Genomic DNA, 14,832 nt, shown 5'->3' with positions numbered 1-14,832 from the left:
CTGTTTGCCCAAGCACGGGGATATTGAGTTCTATAAGATAAAGCCATAAACATGTTTGTCTGAGTCTTCTATCAAAAGTTACAGCGATTTATATGAAGTTGTTCAAAAACGCTTTATTTCGCCAAGACAATGCGTTTCTCACTGTTACATGCATTTGAATGGGAAACTCGCCTGAAACAAAGTATAGGTTTTCATTATGTGAATAATTTTAAAATCTTAGCTCAAACGGCTGCAAAACCTGTTTGCCCAGCACAGGGATATTGAGTTCTATAAGATAAAGCCATAAACATGTTTGTCTGAGTCTTCTATCAAAAGTTACAGCGATTTATATGAAGTTGTTCAAAAACGCTTTATTTCGCCAAGACAATGCGTTTCTCACTGTTACATGCATTTGAATGGGAAACTCGCCTGAAACAAAGTATAGGTTTTCATTATGTGAATACTTTTAAAATCTTAGCTCGAACGGCTGCAAAACCTGTTTGCCCAGCACGGGGATATTGAGTTCTATAAGATAAAGCCATAAACATGTTTGTCTGAGTCTTCTATCAAAAGTTACAGCGATTTATATGAAGTTGTTCAAAAACGCTTTATTTCGCCAAGACAATGCGTTTCTCACTGTTACATGCATTTGAATGGGAAACTCGCCTGAAACAAAGTATAGGTTTTCATTATGTGAATAATTTTAAAATCTTAGCTCAAACGGCTGCAAAACCTGTTCTGTTTGCCCAGCACGGGGATATTGAGTTCTATAAGATAAAGCCATAAACATGTTTGTCTGAGTCTTCTATCAAAAGTTACAGCGATTTATATGAAGTTGTTCAAAAACGCTTTATTTTGCCAAGACAATGCGTTTCTCACTGTTACATGCATTTGAATGGGAAACTCGCCTGAAACAACGTATAGGTTTTCATTATGTGAATAATTTTAAAATCTTAGCTCAAACAGCTGCAAAACCTGTTTGCCCAGCACGGGGATATTGAGTTCTATAAGATAAAGCCATAAACATGTTTGTCTGAGTCTTCTATCAAAAGTTACAGCGATTTATATGAAGTTGTTCAAAAACGCTTTATTTCGCCAAGACAGTGGGTTTTAGAGTCTTCATCATTAAATCTCTGGTTGCTTCATTTTTCTATCCTATATCAGATATTTTAAAGGTTATCTTAGGTAAAGTTCCATTCTCATGGTGAGGGAAAGTGCTTTATGTGTGTGTGTGCCCGTGTCATGAACGGCTATAAAAGGCCTATAATTAAAGAACAAAGCGGGGTTTGAGTTCGAGTTGCGGCAGACTGTCACTACTTGTAAATGGAACGCAGCCTTCCTACGGCGGACAGCTAATAACAGGAATCGGACGCGGTCCAGCCAAGTCCACAGCAACCACCATAGCAACCGCCTAGCATGACCTTAAAAACATATTCTGTCTTCATAACTATCAAAATCGTGAAATGATTTGCAAAGTGTGAAAGTGTTACAGCTGCAGAGAGCTATGGCGGTATCTATGGAAGCTGTTTACATAGCTAATAATATACGATGTAACCATGGAGACAGTCAGTCACTTGAGCTAGCGGTGCATGTTTACTACAGTGAATAAGGTGATTGAGTGCACAGCGTCCACACTCTGCAGGGGGTAAAGACATTACTTCAATATTGTTTTATATTGATATATATTAGCCTTCTGTTGACCATCACCTCAGGTTCACCATTACAGTTTCAGATTACAGATGCACACTGTCTAAACACATTCAAAAACTCATGTCTCAGAAATAAGCACAGCTGTTCATGTTTGTCATTAGAGTTTTATTTGTAAGAAAATTATGAACTTCATATTGTGCATTAAATAAAAGAACATTTCACAACTCTGAGTCAACAGAAACAGGTAACAGAAATGTCTCTAATGTGTACAGTGTAGTGTAAGCATTAAAAGATCATAAAGGAAAAACTAACATTTATGTGAAACTAATTGTAATAAAAAATGAGCAGGTGCTTTATAGATTTAAAAGAAAGAATCTGAAAACAACACTTTTTTGGTCTAAGTGATCAAAGTAGAAAACAGAACTGATGTTCAAGAACAAACCGTAGCTGCACTAATATTACACATCTCGATCGTTGTACTGAACAGACATGTTGCTTTTAAAACCACATGCAGTGTGTGACCATGACTGTTCACTGAGACCATGAACGCCACTTCGCTGAAGCATTCTTCTTCTTCTTCTTGCCATTAAATTGGAAGCAGAAGCAGCACGAGCTGATTTGATCTACTGAAAGGAAAAAGCAGAACATCTGAGTTGAAACCAGTCAGCTGAAATCATTAAGACAGGAACAAATTCAATGCAGTGTGTCAAGTGGCTTAGCCTGTTACAACTGTTGATACAAGCTAAATACGGTTAACACACAGTGTCAGGGAGCTCCAGTGTGGGAACTAGTGGCTTTAGGTTTGTAGTCATTTAACTTTCATCCATTCATTCATTTAATTCAGGAGGAAGAAATGCCAGGTTGGTGCAGGCTGGTTACATGCATTTGGTCCCATGCTGTCTTTAATTAAATGACTTGGTTCATTTTATGGCTGGGCTGTATGTGGGGTTATATCATGTTATTTGGGCAGGAGTACCTGTCCCCTGTTAGACTTAGAAAGTTTCTCCATAAGTAGAGTTTCTAACTCTTCTAGCACATCTGTGGCTGACAGCTTTTTGGTGGCTCTTTTTACCCCACACTGGTTGTGAGTGTGTAAATAGCCCCACTAGTTATTTTCAGAGCGTTCTCACTCCCGAGGCGTAACATGTCGACGTTTTGTCACGTCCCGCGGCGTTCCTGAGGAACGCGAAAGGAGACCTTCGGCGTTCTTATGGTACGCGGCGGGTTATGGCTGGAATCCAGTGCAATGACGCTCCCGCGGTAGTAGACGTTCCAGCCCTGTATTCCAGCCCTAAACCTAACCTTATCCCTAGCCCTGACCATAACCTTATTCCTGACCTTAACCAGGACTTTAATGATGTTAAATAGCGTGTTTCTAAGCGATTTGAAGAAAAAGAGCGAACATGTGTAGGTTCAGTCCAGACGGTTCTCATATTTCCTCTTTTTCCGAGGTCGTCATTTAGGAACGTGGTGGGTAGCCGAAAACGTAATATGGTGACGATTTGTCACCTAGCGTAAAATGTTACGCTTTGGGAGTGAGAACGGGTTGTTATTTTGGGTTGCAGTTAACTAGGGAGGAAGGGGTGGGTATGCCATGATTAGGTGAATAACAATTATATGTGATACATAAATTTCACAATGCATGCATATATCTCTATCAATTAAACCTGGCCTGAGGGCTGCCATTTTTTACATTCAGTTATTTCTCTTAGAAATGTTGGAACTAAATAATGAATGTGTTACAGTTAAAGTGAAACACTGGTCAGTGTAAATGGCTCATTGGGACACAGAAACCTTTAAATTAAACCTGATATCTAGTGTCAAACAATATCAAAGCTGTAAAAGATGTTTACATTCAGAATTTATAAAACTATGATTGTAAATAAATTCAAACAAGTGAGCTTTTCTCTTTGTGCTGAATATCAACACTGTGGTTTCTTAGACTGTAAGCTGTACTTTAGTGCAACCAGTTGCAGAAGCTGCCACTCCAAATGTCTTTTGATAACAAGAAAAAAATACCTTTTCAGTACACGGCCTGAAGTTCTTCTCCGAAATCTTCTGCAATCGGCTTTGTCTGCTGGTTTGAAGACAATAAACCATAAAAAAGATGATTTAGTCACTTTGTCTGTGTCATGCAGCTCGAATGTGTCGTGTAACGATGTTGAATAGCCGTCGTTATCCCTCTGCTGCGTCAGTAGGATTGTACTGTACAGCATCTCATTGATATGTGAGGAATGCTAATGTAACACGATAACAGACTTACATCATTAAAATATAAAGTGCAGGAGATATTTAGATATTTTTTATATTTATATTACATTTTATAGCTGACGGATATTACTAAATAGATAGAATTTACTAAATAGCTGGATGAACATGAAAAATATGTCTATAATAACAAATGACCATGAGAGCCAGTAGAATTAATTCAGCTGGACACTCAAAAGACGTCCTTAAATGCTCTTTAAGTGGCAGAACAGATGAACAAACAGTTAATCGCTTACTTGAGATGAAATCTGCTCAGCTACTTTGAAAACAGCTTCTAACTGGTTCCTCCTTTAACAGGATGACTGCTCAGGGGTAAGGCCATCATGCAATCCAGCAACCTTTATGGTTCTGCTTTGATTCACCAGGAACTATTAGGGAAACCTTCCAGCGCCTCCTGTGAAAGACACAGGCATAAACACACAAACATTTATTAACATGTTCCACAGTGTTCCAGTTTGATTTTCTTATCCTGTGGACAACAACGTACATGGATGCAGGTTTATTGTTAACTTTTGTAAGGTTTATTTAATGAACATATCCAGCTGCAGCTCCACTGTGATCCTGAACTGGATAAGCACTTAAGAAAATGTGTCAATAAATGGACAAACATCAACTTACTATATTTATCCAAACAGACAGGACCAATAATGCTTCGCTGAGTTAGAGACTTTAACAGACTCTTCTATGTAAGAATGTCTCGTGCTGATATACCTGCAAACTTGACAACAAAGGTTTTTTAGACTACATGTAGCTGTCCTCTATGTCAGCTAACACATTTACATTTATGTCACACTTATTTCTGCTTTCCCATTTTATAATTATTACTTACATTTTGATTAGATACCTTGAGTTTGTAAATGATCAGATTACATAATTGGAATACAATGTATCCAATTCAGGGTTGCGGGAGGATGAAGCCTATCCCAGCTGATACAGGACAAAGACAGGCTGCCAGTTTATTGCAGGGCTAATACAACATGTGTAACAGAAAATCCACTTAAATGTTTGATATTTCTTATAATAATCATAATTATGACTATTATTTAAAGGTTTCTTCATAAATACATTTTGATTTTTTATAACCCCTAAAATATAAACCTGAGCTGTTTCAGATTCTGACCTCTGACCTCAGTGACCTGGCTGTGTCCTCACTGCAGCTCCCTCTTGGAAGTACGTCTGCTTCTTGTCTTCCCCCAGTGTTGACCGCCTGATATCAAGATATCACGTACTGTAACTGAGGAACAAAAAAGGACAAACACTTGCCTTCATTTAAAAGTACATTCATACAGAGATAATCTATGGAAACACACTAGTTCACAGTTTGGGAGGAACCAGTTCCTGTGAAACATTTCTGTATATGAACATCATGTGGAGAATGAATGAAATGAGTTCTTCAGGTGACTCAGCAGTCCCACACTGACAAATGAAATCTAGTTAAACTATTAAGCATATTTGCTCTTCTGAAATCTGTGTTAAACAACAACAAACATAAATTAGTAACAAAAACTACAGCTGAGTATAGGCTTTACAAACCACCAGCAGCCATAATGCTAAATTTTAATCTTCAAATGTTTCTGAGCTGTCTTCAACCTGCTTTTAGCACATTAAAGTCTCAATAAATAAAGTCAATGCAGACTCAATCCTAAATGTTCAGCACACAGAGACACAGAGGTACTGTTTAAAGTTTAGTGTTAACTTGAGTCACTGATCATTCACAGTATTACAGAGTCTGGCAGTCTTTGCATGATGTCCACGTCACTGTAAGTTTCTAGCTGACTCTCAGGTGTGCCAGCAGGAAAGAGTAATAATAACCTGCATCCTGAGGTTTGTCATGCAGGATTAAAGGAGCCAAGCTTTGTTCACACAGCTAGGATTGTATTTTACACTGACCCTGGGTCAGTATCAACTTCAAGAAGACAGCTGTAACTGTTGATAGAAGAATCACACACACATATTTATGGCTTTGCCTTATAGAATTCAGCATCTCAGTGCTCAGGAAATAGGTTTTGCAGCTGTTTGAGCTAAGATTTTCAAGTTATTCACAAATTAAAACCTATACTTTGTGTCGGGCAAGAACTAAATTCAAATGCATGTAACAGTGAGAAACGCGTTTCTCATCAACTTCATAGAGCTTGCTGTAACTTTTGATAGAAGACTCAGACAAACATATTCATGGCTTTATCTTATAGACTTCAATATCCCCCCAATGTGTGTGTGAGTCTTCTCTCAAAATTTACAGCTGTCTTTATGAAGTTTATGGAAAAACGCTTTATTTCACCACGTTAGTGCGTTTCTCGCTATTACATGCATTTGAATGGAGTTCTCGCCCGACACAAAGTATAGGTTTTCAATTTGTGAATAACTTGAAAATCTTAGCTCAAACAGCTGCAAAACCTATTTCCTCAGCACGGAGATGCTGAATTCTATAAGGCAAAGCCATAAATATGTGTGTGTGTGAGTCCTCTATCAAAAGTTACAGCTGTCTTCATGAAGTTGATACTGACCCAGGGTCAGTGTAAAATACAAGTTATTCACATAATGAAAACTTATACTTTGTTTCGTGCAAGAACTCCATTCAAATGCATGTAATAGTCAGAAACGCACTGTCTCGGCGAAATGAAGCCTTTTTGTACAACTTCATGAAGTTAGCTGTAACTTTTGATAAAAGGCTCAAAGCAGAGGGATAACGACGGCTATTCAACATCGTTACACGACACATTCGAGCTGCATGACGCAGACAAAGTGACTAAATCATCTTTTTTGTGGTTTATTGTCTTCAAACCAGCAGACAAAGCCGATTGCAGAAGATGTCGGAGAAGAACTTCAGGCCGTGTACTGAAAAGGTATTTTTTTCTTGTTATCAAAAGACATTTGGAGTGGCAGCTTCTGCAACTGGTTGCACTAAAGTACAGCTTACAGTCTAAGAAACCACAGTGTTGATATTCAGCACAAAGAGAAAAGCTCACTTGTTTGAATTTATTTACAATCATAGTTTTATAAATTCTGAATGTAAACATCTTTTACAGCTTTGATATTGTTTGACACTAGATATCAGGTTTAATTTAAAGGTTTCTGTGTCCCAATGAGCCATTTACACTGACCAGTGTTTCACTTTAACTGTAACACATTCATTATTTAGTTCCAACATTTCTAAGAGAAATAACTGAATGTAAAAAATGGCAGCCCTCAGGCCAGGTTTAATTGATAGAGATATATGCATGCATTGTGAAATTTATGTATCACATATAATTGTTATTCACCTAATCATGGCATACCCACCCCTTCCTCCCTAGTTAACTGCAACCCAAAATAACTAGTGGGGCTATTTACACACTCACAACCAGTGTGGGGTAAAAAGAGCCACCAAAAAGCTGTCAGCCACAGATGTGCTAGAAGAGTTAGAAACTCTACTTATGGAGAAACTTTCTAAGTCTAACAGGGGACAGGTACTCCTGCCCAAATAACATGATATAACCCCACATACAGCCCAGCCATAAAATGAACCAAGTCATTTAATTAAAGACAGCATGGGACCAAATGCATGTAACCAGCCTGCACCAACCTGGCATTTCTTCCTCCTGAATTAAACGAATGAATGGATGAAAGTTAAATGACTACAAACCTAAAGCCACTAGTTCCCACACTGGAGCTCCCTGACACTGTGTGTTAACCGTATTTAGCTTGTATCAACAGTTGTAACAGGCTAAGCCACTTGAGACACTGCATTGAATTTGTTCCTGTCTTAATGATTTCAGCTGACTGGTTTCAACTCAGATGTTCTGCTTTTTCCTTTCAGTAGATCAAATCAGCTCGTGCTGCTTCTGCTTCCAATTTAATGGCAAGAAGAAGAAGAAGAATGCTTCAGCGAAGTGGCGTTCATGGTCTCAGTGAACAGTCATGGTCACACACTGCATGTGGTTTTAAAAGCAACATGTCTGTTCAGTACAACGATCGAGATGTGTAATATTAGTGCAGCTACGGTTTGTTCTTGAACATCAGTTCTGTTTTCTACTTTGATCACTTAGACCAAAAAAGTGTTGTTTTCAGATTCTTTCTTTTAAATCTATAAAGCACCTGCTCATTTTTTATTACAATTAGTTTCACATAAATGTTAGTTTTTCCTTTATGATCTTTTAATGCTTACACTACACTGTACACATTAGAGACATTTCTGTTACCTGTTTCTGTTGACTCAGAGTTGTGAAATGTTCTTTTATTTAATGCACAATATGAAGTTCATAATTTTCTTACAAATAAAACTCTAATGACAAACATGAACAGCTGTGCTTATTTCTGAGACATGAGTTTTTGAATGTGTTTAGACAGTGTGCATCTGTAATCTGAAACTGTAATGGTGAACCTGAGGTGATGGTCAACAGAAGGCTAATATATATCAATATAAAACAATATTGAAGTAATGTCTTTACTCCCTGCAGAGTGTGGACGCTGTGCACTCAATCACCTTATTCACTGTAGTAAACATGCACCGCTAGCTCAAGTGACTGACTGTCTCCATGGTTACATCGTATATTATTAGCTATGTAAACAGCTTCCATAGATACCGCCATAGCTCTCTGCAGCTGTAACACTTTCACACTTTGCAAATCATTTCACGATTTTGATAGTTATGAAGACAGAATATGTTTTTAAGGTCATGCTAGGCGGTTGCTATGGTGGTTGCTGTGGACTTGGCTGGACCGCGTCCGATTCCTGTTATTAGCTGTCCGCCGTAGGAAGGCTGCGTTCCATTTACAAGTAGTGACAGTCTGCCGCAACTCGAACTCAAACCCCGCTTTGTTCTTTAATTATAGGCCTTTTATAGCCGTTCATGACACGGGCACACACACACATAAAGCACTTTGCCTCACCATGAGAATGGAACTTTACCTAAGCTAACCTTTAAAATATCTGATATAGGATAGAAAAATTGAAGCAACCAGAGATTTAATGATGAAGACTCTGGGTTCTGTAGTGACCTGAATGACTCTTTGCATACAATTTATTGAAGAGGACTTTAGAATGCACTTTACATTTAGACTGTTGCTGTTTAATTTTTTACATTGTTGCGGTGTTATGTCATGAATAAAGTTCACCTGCTGGGGGTTTGATGGATCAGATCATCATAATCAATGGGTCCTGAGGTTGGCGGGACTGTCTCTGGTGATGTCACCATGAAGGAACAGCATCTGGCACGTGTTGCTGAAACATCCCAGTACACTGGTGTAGTTTCCTCTCCAGCTGTTTGACATTTGACACTTCAACATTAAGGAGAAGAAGAAGAAACAGTGTTAGGTCAGGTGACCACATGGTTTCTAAAGTAACTGACAGGAAGTAACCAGGCCGTTAGAAATGGATGGCATGTGTTTAGAGTTACTGGAGTTGGGTAACTCTACTTACCAAAAGCAGAAGCACACAGATGAAGGATCAGATGCTGAATGTTGCAGGAACATGCTCGTGCGGTGGTCATTCAGTGCTGCTCCGGCAGGTTAGACAGTCCAAGACTGATATACTGCCCATCTGAGAGTTTGAAAACACACATGCAAAGATTTATTTTGTATTACAGTCAAAGTTGGATGTTCATTTTTGTCCTTTAAAAATGTTTGTGTATTTGAAAGCGCTAACATTTAAGGATGACTTGGATCGTCTCCTTTAAAGGGGAGACAAGTGTATCCACTGATCCACGTCACTTTACCTGGATGATGACTCCTCTCCCCCTCACTCAGAAACGCTCCTAATATAACCAAGCAAATAAATAATATTGAAGATTTACTTACATCATTACAAAAACAGGAAAAACATCTCCCTTTGATTCTATTTCTCCATTCCTGCTGAACATCAGGCAACAAATATCTCAATAAATCACAGTAAAATGTAAAGCACATGTTTTCTCTGCTTTGTCTAACCTCTGCAGAGCCTCTGTCAAGAAAAACATATCTGTAAGCATAAAACAAATATACATTTCATAACACGTCACTGGACAAACCTCGGTCAGTTGATTTCCTCTGTGCAGTGTAGACGAACATCAGTCAGCAAGTCAAGGTGGTGAGATGGACTGGTGTCCTTTGTGACTCTGCTGGTTCTTCTGAGGAAATACCACCGTCTCTCCACACCGTCACCATCTGTGAGCACAAACTGCTGCTCTGCTCTGCCAGCATGTAGGAAATCACATATCACACACACAGGGGTGAAGAAACATTAGAACTCAACTTTGGATACTTTAGATCTAAACAGATCAAAGTAGCTCTTAGCTTCAACAATCAGTGAACAGACAAACAATGATACCATACTGATTCTGTATGAATACAATATGGTATTTTCAATACAGGTGTCAAATTAATTTACTAAAACTAATACAGATATATGTATTTTTTTTTTTATAAATTCGTTTGCTAAATTATAAGAATATATATTTTTTCATTTAACAATTGCAACTGAAAGAAATTAAATATTGAACAAAAATATATTGTCACATTCTGAGCATGCTCAGCATGCTGACAGACTTGAAGTTGCTACAGATTTTAAGAAGTGATAATTATAGGGAAAAAACTTCTCTTTTTCATCCGTTTAATCAAACATTTGATGCCTTAGATGTCTCAGTCCTATAGCATTCTGCAACTACAACTAAGCTGAAGCTTGGATTTGGCTGCAGGTGCCCTGTACATCCTTCTCAACATGTGGGTACCATTTAATCACACTTCTTCCTGAGCTTTGCTTCGTCACAAGACCAAAGGTGGCATCCCGTGTCACGGTCATATCATCATCCAGAAGAAACATTTGAAGAAACATCATGGAGAAGAAACATTTACGCGCCTCCCGGTTTTGTTTTCTGATCCTGCAAAAAGACTGAGGACAACAAAGCCCAGAGAACACGAGATACACAACATCCAACATTCAGACTCAACAGCCTCCATAAATGAAGAGCACCAGGTTGGTTCAGTTATAGTAGATGTCATGGAATTTTTTAAATAAAGTCTGCAACACAGAAAGAGCTGTGATCATGCTATTTATTACTGTGCACAGGAGAGCAAACACACATCAAACATCACAGTTCAGTCATGTCAGCTCTGCCACTTCACGTGTCTCGCTATGAAACCTAACGGATCAATGGTTATGCTGTTTTGTGCCCTTGACGTTATCAGCACCTGTAAAGGGAGTTGTTTTCTCAAACTGCTGAAGTAAGTTCATCTAGTTTTAGAAACCTTCATTGAACAGTCTATAACAGTGTCACAACTAAGCATATGCATAAGCACTTAAATGCTTTAAATGAGAATAACATAAAATTTCTATTACAGGAGCTAGAGCCTGTCCCAGTAGTCATAGGTAGAGCACACCTGGACAGGTCACCAGTCTGTCAGAGGACTAACACAGATGCAGCCTGACTCAATCCTAAATGTTCAGCACACAGAGACACAGAGGTACCGTTTAAAGTTTAGTGTTAACTTGAGTCACTGATCATTCGCAGTATTACAGAGTCTGGCAGTCTTTGCATGATGTCCACGTCACTGTAAGTTTCTAGCTGACTCTCAGGTGTGACAGGTGTGCCAGCAGGAAAGAGTAATAATAGCCTGCATCCTGAGGTTTTTCATGCAGGATTAAAGGAGCCAGGCTTTGTTCACACAGCTAGGATTGTATTTTACACTGACCCTGGGTCAGTATAAGTATCATACAGTTTAAACGAAGCACTGAAACTTGCACATATTTATTACAGATGCACTGAAGCTAATCGAGATATTTGCTGTCAGTCTGTGGCTGCAATTAAACACTTTACTGGAAACTTTATTAACTAGTAACTTCGTCAGTCATGACAGAAGCTAATATTTCTGTGCTAACATCGTTTAAACAGTAACAGCTTTACTCCAATATAAGCTAACGTTTACACCGTAACTTTAAGCTAGCACCATAAAGACGGTAAAACACGTAATAACATCTACAAATGCATCTTAAAGCTGTTATATTAGCACTCGGTGTATTACTAACATAACCACATTAACATTATTGACACTCGCTGGTCTGACTTTTAATAGTCATTCTATAAATGCTGTCCGTTTAAACTGTCTTACCTGTACACACTCCTGTATCCACCGGATTGCAGCCAGAGTGGATTCTGGAGTCTTCCCACGCTCCTGTTAGTGATCCTCCATCTGGATGGATGATAACAACCTTCTGAACAATCTAGCAGGAGATGGTCCATATCTAGGGGATATGGACTGACAACAGCCGAAGCGGGTGAATAAAGTCACCCAGTCGCTAGCTGTGCGATTACCCAGCATACACCAGCACAATATTAGGCACAGCACCACCATAGACATTTTCAGTGGTTTTGAATGCAGGACATGGTTATCTTACCTTGTAAAATGCATGACAATAAAACAGCTAACCACCATAAAATGGTATTGTGTATGTATGTATGTGCATGTGTGTGTGTGTGTGTGTGTGAGAGAGAGAGAGAGAGGGGGGGGGGGGGGGGGGGAGAGATCAAAGGCGTGCGCTTATGTTTTTTCTTGATCAAGAGTGTGCCTCCTCTCTCTTATTGGATGTATGGTATAGCATGTTTATTCAGGTGCACCTTTGAAGTCTATGAGAATACTTTGCAGCCTGGTCTGAGTGGTCATTTCTGCACAGACACAATGAAGCGTGCACTCAGTTTAGAGGAGGCTGTTGCTGCAGTTTTGCACTCTCCACAAGCAGTGGAGATACTTCTGACAGCGAAGAAGAATTTTTGCCAGGCACCGAGGAGCTTTGCAGCTCATGTGCGGAGGAGGAGAAGGAGAAGGAGGAAGAAGAGCAGGAGGAAGAGACAAGACTGGAGGATGGCCAGTGGAGATCTAAAAATGGAGAAATCATGTGGCAACCCACACACGAAGAGGTCCTGCCATTTTTTCCTCCCCCCATTTTAACCCCAGGACCAACCCATTATGCAATTCGTATAGGATCAGCAGCCCTGTGAGCACTTTCCATCTTTTTTTTGCAGAGGACATTATGCAGCTAATCCTGCATTTCACCAACCTGCAGGGGCAACAGGTCAGTAAAAGACTGGAAGGACATAGATGAGGAGTTGCAGGCTTACATGGGGCTTGTGATGCTGGCTGGCCTGTACAGGTCTCAACATGAAACGACAACAAGCCTGTGAAATGGGGAGACAGGGCTCTTCTGTTTCATGCTACCATGTCAAAAAAAAAAAATGATTTGAGCAAATTAATCGGGCAGTAAGATTCGATGATCGTCTCTCCCGTCCAGGTCGCTAGGGGGGGGGGGGGGGGGGGGGGGCAAGGCTGTGGTTTCCTACATCCCCAAGCAAAGAAAAAAGGTTGTCTTATTGAGCACCAGGCACCGTGAGCTACAAGTCCAGGACTCTGGGAAGAGAAAGCCCCACATCATCCTGGATTATAACAAATGCAAAGGGACTGTGGATCATTTGGACCAGGTAAGCACAATTATAAGTAATTTATTTGCCAAATTGTTTACCGTTTCTCATTGTTATAACTGATAAAGTCAGATAATGTGATTATAATAGTTTTGATATGAGATGATAGTTTTAGACTATGATAGTTTTGATAGTTACAGTAAGGAGGGGGGGGTCCAGTTTGACGCCCACAGGCAGGAAGAATCTCTTGCTTATGGCTGTATAAATCTGTTCATGTCACCTGATCATTTCTTTTTGTTTTGCAGGTTTGTGGCAACTACTCCTGCCGTAGAAGGACATGTAGGTGGCCCATGTGTCTGTTCTACCACATGATCGAGGTAAGCTGCTATAATGCTTTCATTCAAGACAGCTGTAACTTTTGATAGAAGACGCATATAAACATATTTATGGCTTTATCTTTTAAAGTTCGATATCCCCGTGTTGAGCAAACAGGTTTTGCAGCTGTTTGATCTAAGATTTTCAAGTTATTCACAAAATGAATACCTATACTTTGTTTCGTGCGACAACTCCATTCAAATGCATGTAATAGTCAGAAACGCACTGTCTTGGCGAAATAAAGCGTTTACAACTTCATGAAGACAGCTCTAACTTTTGATAGGAGACTCAGATATGCGTATTTATGGCTTTATCTGATCGAATTCAATATCCCCGTGTTGAGCAAACAGTTTTAAAGCTATGTGAGCTAAGATTTTCAAGTTATTCACAAGATGAAAACCTATACTTTGTTTCGTGCGAGAACTCCATTCAAATGCATGTAATAGTCAGAAACGCACGGTCTCGGCGAAATAAAGTGTTTTTGTACAGCTTGAAGTTACCTGTAACTTTTGATAGAAGGCTCAGACACACATCAATATGGCTTTGCCTTATACAATTCAGCATCTCCGTGCTGGGGAAACAGGTTTTGCAGCTGTTTGAGCCAAGAGCTTCCAGTTATTGAAAAAATGAAAGCCTATACTTTGTTTCGTGCGAGAACTCCATTCAAATGCATGTAAAAGTCAGAAACGCACTGTCTCGGCGAAATAAAGGGTTTACAACTTCATGAAGACAGCTGTAACTTTTGATAGGAAACTCAGATATACGTATTTATGGCTTTATCTTATAGAATTCAATATCCCCGTTGAGCAAACAGTTTTAAAGCTATGTGAGCTAAGATTTTTAAGTTATTCACAAAATAAAAAGCTATACTTTGTTTCGTGTGAGAACTCCATTTATGTTACGCCCCTAATCTAGGCGTGTAGGGACGCACATAAGGTTGGAGGAGAGAGATACAAATCCCCGCCCTGGTTCCCAAGCCAAACATCCAAACCAGTTGTGAGTAAAAAAAAGGTGATTTTATTTAAGGACAAGAAGCATAGCTCCAGGGTGAGCCCAAGCCAAAATAATAAACAAAACCAACTAAGACCCACCAGCAAAGACTAACTAAACCCTAGGAAAGAAAAAGAACAAACAAATGACAGAGCTATCCCTCGCTCCCTGACCAAGAAAACAGGAGAAAACGATTCCAAAAGAAA

General features: G+C 39.3%; 1 long non-coding RNA gene across 9 annotated transcripts; it reads right to left on the bottom strand.

The window, feature by feature from the left end:
- Positions 1–1,233: 1,233 nt before the first annotated feature.
- LOC309715362 lies at positions 1,234–12,329 on the bottom strand. 9 transcript variants are annotated; one of them, XR_014279191.1, is made up of 11 exons: positions 12,244–12,329; positions 11,958–12,038; positions 10,580–10,740; positions 9,881–10,042; positions 9,520–9,628; positions 9,295–9,414; positions 8,991–9,152; positions 5,018–5,131; positions 4,134–4,291; positions 3,649–3,706; positions 1,782–2,255 (listed from the first exon to the last, which is right to left on the bottom strand). It is a non-coding gene; the product is annotated as an uncharacterized lncRNA (long non-coding RNA). The 9 variants fall into 9 exon arrangements; XR_014279187.1 differs by having other exon boundaries at positions 1,234–2,252; positions 3,649–3,703; positions 11,958–12,329; XR_014279188.1 differs by having other exon boundaries at positions 1,778–2,255; positions 3,649–3,703; positions 11,958–12,329.
- Between the last annotated feature and the right edge of the window lie 2,503 nt (positions 12,330–14,832).

This window comes from Aulonocara stuartgranti (genome assembly GCF_965226115.1).
Source record: "Aulonocara stuartgranti genome assembly, chromosome: 10".
Classification (NCBI taxonomy): Eukaryota; Metazoa; Chordata; class Actinopteri; order Cichliformes; family Cichlidae; genus Aulonocara; species Aulonocara stuartgranti.
The sequence above is the reverse complement of the archived record's forward strand: the minus strand, read 5'-3'. Positions and strand labels throughout refer to the sequence as shown.